The sequence below is a fragment of the Agelaius phoeniceus genome, chromosome W (genome assembly GCF_051311805.1).
Source record: "Agelaius phoeniceus isolate bAgePho1 chromosome W, bAgePho1.hap1, whole genome shotgun sequence".
Lineage (NCBI taxonomy): Eukaryota > Metazoa > Chordata > Aves > Passeriformes > Icteridae > Agelaius > Agelaius phoeniceus.
Window position 1 is genome coordinate 7427784 of NC_135301.1, and position 6699 is coordinate 7434482.

The window sequence follows — 6699 nt, forward strand, 5'->3', positions numbered from 1 at the left end:
AAGTTACAGAAATGGAGATTTGGAACTGCCATTGAGAAATGCACTAGCTGTGATAGACCTCTAATAACATTGTGCTAACCCATGCAATACTAATAATAGCAATGGCATGCAGAAGCTTCCCAAGAGGGCGGCCCCACTTGGGAGGAGGAGAAGAGAAGAGAAGAGACTGGCAACTGTCCCCGACATCTTTTGGGAATTCCTGCTACCTAGCTGAAATTTCTAGCCTCCTTATATACAGCCCAATCTTCTCCTCCTTACATTACATATAGCGTGATCTAAGCGGAGAGCTGAGTGATAGATCATCTATGTGGTCACATGTACTTCAGTAAGCTTATTAGCATATGCACGAGTGTGCGTTTTAATACTTAAATGACCCTTAATCAGGCAAAGGTTACATTTTTGGCCTTGGTGTCCTTCAAAGTTCCGCTCTTAAGACTTCTTTCCATTTCATGCCGTTCATCAGAGCCAAAAGAGGGCTATCCTAGCTGCCCATGAACTCTTCCTTCGGCCATATTGTCCTTTTTTGACCTCAGCTATGTGGATGTCCATCAGTAAAGATAACGTGGAGGGTACACGGTTTAGGCTTTAACGCTTTCCTGGCTCCATGGTCATCATCCCACACAAGCTAACAAAGGAAACCTTGTGGTTGGTATCTACTATAGGCCACCTGATTAAGAGGATGAGGTCGACGTAAGAAATCAGGCAAGTTAGGCAGGAGATGAGCGTGGCTAACGGCCTTCTCTTCTGCTCGAGCTGAAGCACAAAGTGGAAATGCATAGGTAGTGGAAGCAGGGACACGTATTCTGGGAAGAATCTAAAGATGCCGCCCAGGTCTGTAGGGATGGCATCAGAAAAACTAAGGCAAAGCTGCAGCTGAATTTGGCAGGGGATGTAAAGAATCATACGATGGGCTTCCATGGGTGCGTTGGTCAGAAAATAAGACTAAAGAAAGCGTATGCAACCCACGTGCCCGTCCCCCCGCTGATAAAAAAGCCAGGAGGTCTAGTGGCCAGCAACATGGAGAAGGCTGTGGTACTTGGCGATTCATTTTCCTCTGTTTTCACTGGCACGGTTACCAGACCTCTTGAGACCCTGAACCTCAAGGCAGGGACTTGGGGAACAAAGTCCCTTCCATCATAGGAAACGATGGTCTCTTTTGAGACCACCCGAGGAACCTGTGGATACACAAGTCCTGCACCTGGGGAGGCACAACCCCATGCACCAGTACATGCTGGAGGCCGATTGGCTGGAAAGCAGCTTTGCAAAATAGGACAATGTGCTCTTGCCTCAAAGGCGGCCAAGGATATCCTTAGCCTGTTATAGAGGAAAGCAGGGTTCATATATGTTACAAGACAGTTGTGTGGACCATTCAAGGTGCTCACTGTCCCCAGGGGTGCAGGGCACCACAGACCACCCTTGGGCAGCTTTGAGGGCACTGCCTACTTTTCTAAAAGCCTCCTATCCAGCTTAACGCAAATCCTACTCTCCTGAGCCCTCAAGCCAGCAGTGCCGAACGCACGCTTTGCATTTTATTTGCTTCCAGGAGACGTGCAGCTTAGAAATGTCTGCAATGGAAGTGGGGCTTTCAGCAAACAATGTAGAGCAACTTCGGTTGTTTTTTCAAAATGTCCTGAGAAGTTAAAGGCAGGCCTGCCCTGGCCAAAGCAGTCGTTGGACTGGAGGGAGCAGCAGCAAAAAGGCACGGGCACCTTTGGGGTGGACTCGATGCGGTAACAAAAAACAAGAAACAGTACTTGTAGCTACTACAGCCTCTTCTGCGACCTCGTAGCCCGCCCTCGGGGTCGCAGCACTACACGGGGCAGATCCCTCCGCGCCCCGCGGGCACCAGGTCGACGAGGGCGGACCCGCCAAGGGGGCGGGGAAAAGCGAAAACGACAGGCGAGACAGCAAATCGAGACGCGGGCCACGATCCGTCGGCCCAATGGGCGCCGCGGAGGGCCCGGCTTAGTGGAGGAAGTGGTCGGGGCGGACACGGGCGTTGTCCTTGGCTGGCGAGAGTGTGGGGGCGCTGGTCTCTGGCCCTGGTGGCACCACTACTGTCTTCGGAAAGATTATCGGTAAGGCGTTTCTCTGGTGCCGTCAGCGCCGAGGACGAGGAGGTAGCCGCACCCTTGCTCTGTGCGCGGTTCCTCTTCCCTTTCCCCCCTCTCCCCCTCCTCCCGCGCTTGCGGGCATCTGAGCCGAGGACCCGGCGCGTGGTGCCCGGGCGCGCGGCAGGGTGCTGCTGCGGCTGGGTGCAGGGACGGGGGACGGACGGGGCCTCTCTGGGTTGTGGCGCTCTCTACTGCACCATCCCCTAAGCTTGTTCTGAGCCGCACCCCCACCCCTCCGGCTGCCGCGGGCGTACTGGGTTGCTGGTGTTGTCCGGTCTCGCCTCGCATTCCACCCCCACCGTGTCGTGTGCGCGCGTAGAGAAGGACCTCTGACGGTAACTTGGCCTCAATGTGTCTCCTAACAGCATCGAAGAGGTTTCGCAGCTTCGCTGTGCTAGGCTTTGGTTCTGAACTCGCAAACTGGATTATTAGGGCAAGGAATTACGGCTTTCTCTAGTTAAAAACAAAACCAAACCAAACCAAACTACAGAGTGGTCATCCTGCAGGCTGCAACGGCTTTCCAGAACTTGTTTCTGTGGGGAAGTAAGACCGTGATAACAGCATGCTTGCAAGGGTCACGCGTGTTGGTGCTGGAAACTAGAGTGAGCTGCTTAGCCCGGGGGGAAACCAATAACAGCCGTTGCCTATGCGATGTTAACTTTAAGGTAATATCCCCTATGACTTAGTTATTAAGATGCTGAAAGTTAACAGTTAGGGATGCCTTCTGCTTTTAAAGGCAGAGCTTGCATGCAGTAATAGAAGACAGACTCGTCCTATGCACTTGCAGGCTTCCTGTCATTATGCGTGTGTTCCATACTTGAGCTCCCTGTCCTGTGGGAAACGAATGGCCGCTGCTCTTCCACTTCACTAAACTCTTTGATGATTCAGTTAAGCCATTTGTCTCCAGTCTCTGCATGGACCACATCCAATAGAAAAACTGCTTAGGAAACAATCAGCCCGAACTAAAACATGCCGGAGGTTGTTCATTGCAAGTAGTGGCCTGTCTCCTTCCCCCATTGTCTTGCATGACAAATCCCACTTCTGGAGGGGGCTCTGTAAAGATGTCGTGTTTTGGGTATAGAAAGCATTATAATCATGCAAGAAAAATCAATGTTCTGGCTTGTGTTTGGGGTAATCTGGTAATCTGCTTCTGTAGGAGTTCAGCGGGGCAGATGGGTTTGCATAAGCTCTTACCTTTCTCTAAAGCTGGTTATGTTTTAACTGTTTAATCTTCCTCCAGTGCCGTACGTTCCATGATCTTTTGCCCCTAGACAGGACATTTTTCCTAAGTCATGCCTAAGGAGCCAATTATCGAGTTGTCTGAAGCAGGAGGTTCTGGTGAATCTGTAAGTACGGTGGGAGCTTTCTGTATGCTAAACTGTACCTGTAGATAGTTCCTCGTTTACTAGACTCTTTCCCATTGCCCCCTTTCCCCCTTGATAGGGCACAGTAGGCTACTTTGGGTTTTCTGGCGCTATCATGTTTTTGCCTCTAGCTTGTAATGGAGTTGAGCTTTTTGACTAAAAGCAGTGCTATCAAGCAGTGCTGGTCCCTGGGTATGTAGTTCTGGTGCAAAATGCAGTGTTGTTTTGGAGCGCAGTGTGGTGCCTATTGTCGTGGTTTAGAGTAAGAGTAGTAGAACTTCTAACATGCAGAAGAGCACTTGGGGTTTTTGGCAGGCCAGGGGCAAGGAAGGGCAAAGCTGGTGGAGCGGTGCTGGGCGTTTTGCTTTTAGCTATGAAAGCCACGTTCAAAGACTTTGTAAACCCACGCAAAAGGCAGCCTAAAGTTTATTTTCCACCAGGATTGGTTATGTTTCCTGAAGAGACAACGGGGGCTTTAACCCGGAGACAAAGTCAGCTCGTGTGGCTGTTTTGTAGTCCTTTGCTGTTTAGCTTGGGAAAAATTGCCTAGCTCTCTTTTGCCCCTATGGCGTGCATAATTGGTCTTGGTAACTTTGCTTGGAACGCTTCAGTTGCCGGCGGTCGGAGTGCCGTTAATTTGGCATGCAATGGTTGAATTGCTAGGAATTGGCTAGCTGCTTTCTCTGGGTGGTTCTCTGCTCTCGTTCCTTCCCTTCCTGCCCTCTGCCCTCTTTATGTGTTCCTTTTTCTGTTTATTTTACTTATTTATGGGTTTGTACTTCCTTCTCCAGCTTCTTGGGCATGTAATGGTTGTTGGCGAGATGTGTGTTGCTCACCTGGGCCTGACCAATGGATTCCGGATGGTTGTGGATGAAGGGCCCGAGGGTGGGCAGTCTGTCTGTCGCATACATCTACCCGTTCTGGGTGGCCATCAGGTGGGCTGGCCACCTGGCTAAGATTTTGGCACCGCAGGAGTTGCTGCACGCGTACAAATCACCACTGAATGGATTTCGTCTGTTGCCCATCAATCTAGCGGCTTTTGATGTGTAATGTTTTGTTTTTTTTTTTGCCTTGTGTCTGTGGAAGGTAATAAAAGCTTTGAGCAGCAGTTGCACAATAAAGATTTGTCATGGGGATATCACCTCCGTCTTGCGCATCTTACTGAGGGGAAGTAGTTCTGCAAGTTCAGAAGGTGTCTCCCTGGAATTGCAAGTATGTGGAATGTTTCAGCCAGATAACAGCATTTCAGAGATAGATAGATAGATAGTGATTGGCCTGTTTGTGTGAAGCTGGAAGCGCTTAGCAGTCTCTCTGGGTCTTGTAGGAAGCAAAGTCTTAGCTCTTTGGCAGTGGTACGCCAACGTACAGAAAGGCCGTGTAGGCTTCTGCTAAAACTGTAGAAGATGCTGCGTGTGAGGCTACGCGCATGCTTTCCAAGGGTGGTTTCACCATGGTGCACTGTGTTTGGAAGCATCCACCACCTGTTGGACCTGGGTGTCCTGGTAACAGGAGTAGGGTGCCAGTTTAGCACTATGTGCATGTAAGCAAACTGTATTGTACCAGCCTCTGTGTCATTCCTGATGAACTGCTGATGATGGATCACTTGCCGTAGCTGCCTCCTGTACACCCAACACCTCAGGCTACAAGATGGGTGTTAAATGAGATAAGGGAGAAGAGGCAAACCTTCAGAGGCAAGGTAGTGTTTTTTTTCTTCACGCAAATGACTCAGTCCTGATAACTCTCCTCTGGGGAAGCACCAGCACATTCCCACCCACCCCGTGGTGGGGGAGGGGTGGTGTCATCTTTGCTAACGGGCCATAATGGACTCCATGGCACTAGGATAATAGGCAGCTGCAAGGACTTAGACCATCAAAGACTCCCAGAATATCCCATGACTCACAGTATTACATTCCTCCACTGTGAAACTCCCTGTCCTGGTGGAGGTACTGAGCATTCTCACCTGAACCGGAGCATATATATATATAATCTTTGGGTTTGGGGACTTGGTGCACCACCATTTGATGGATCCGGAGGAAGACCAGAATTTCAACAGTACTGTGCCCCTCACCTTACAAAGAGTGTGCCAATTTATACTCCGACTTTGTGGGTTAAAACCAGTTTTCTCTGTATCATTGTATTTTTTGTAATCTCTAGTAAATTGTAACTCCGACCTGTAATCTCTCTGGAGGTAGTTGAATGGGATTCATTTCTCCTGCCGGTTTACTTTTAAACCGGCACATCTTTTGGCGCCCAACGTGCGGCTCGAGAGAGGTCGGAATTGCAGTTTTGTTCTAAAGCATTTGTGTATTGGGGTATAGCAATTTTCCTGATCGTCGTGTTTCTCGGTGTATTCACGTGCATGTTGTGCCCTGTACATATTTCTGCATAGGGGGAGGTATTTGCCCATCATGATGCTCTCTTTACGATCAGGAGAGGAATCAAAACAGCTTTGCTGATTTACTGCGTTTATGGCATGATAACAGCAGAGGCAACGAGTTTCATTTGGAATGTGTATTCAGTCTTGTTTGCCTTTCCTAGTCTGGGCTGCTACCTCTGGGGCCTCATTAATAATGGCACCCAGCCTGATGCCTTAGAGTGGCTACCTGGAACAGAGGCTAGACAGGGTTAAGAGAATAAACGTAGGTATTTATTAAAGGCCTTCAAAAGGTACACCTTGGGCAGTCAGAAGCCTCAGAGGCTACACCCAAGATGGACGATGGTCACGCGTTTTTCAGACAGATATAAGTTTGGTCCATTTACATGTCAGGGGTTATTCCTCCAATTACAGCCTCAGGCAGTGAAGTCATATGCCCCCAGTTTGCTCCCCTCCCCCAATTCACTTTTGTTTATACTTTCCGGGGCCTGAGGCAGTAGGGTGTCCTTGGATCTCAGACCTAGAGGGATTGTTTTGTCTGACTAAAATGTGGAGACAGTTAGCTAACACTTTATATGGAGTTCAGAGTTATGCACTAATGCAGTACAGGATTTGAAAACTATAAGGCATCAAGCCTGTGGGGTGAGGAGGGGAGAATGTTTTTTTCCAGCCCTTCAGGCCTGCTGCAACAGTTTTTGAGAATGTTGAGTTCCCTCTAGATGTTAAGGACAGCATGATCTTCTTGTTAGTTCTGCTAAGTTTTCTCTATTCGGCTTGCACTGTCTACACCATGCTTACAGAATCACAGAATCACTAGGTTGGAAGAGACCTTCAAGATCATCAAGTC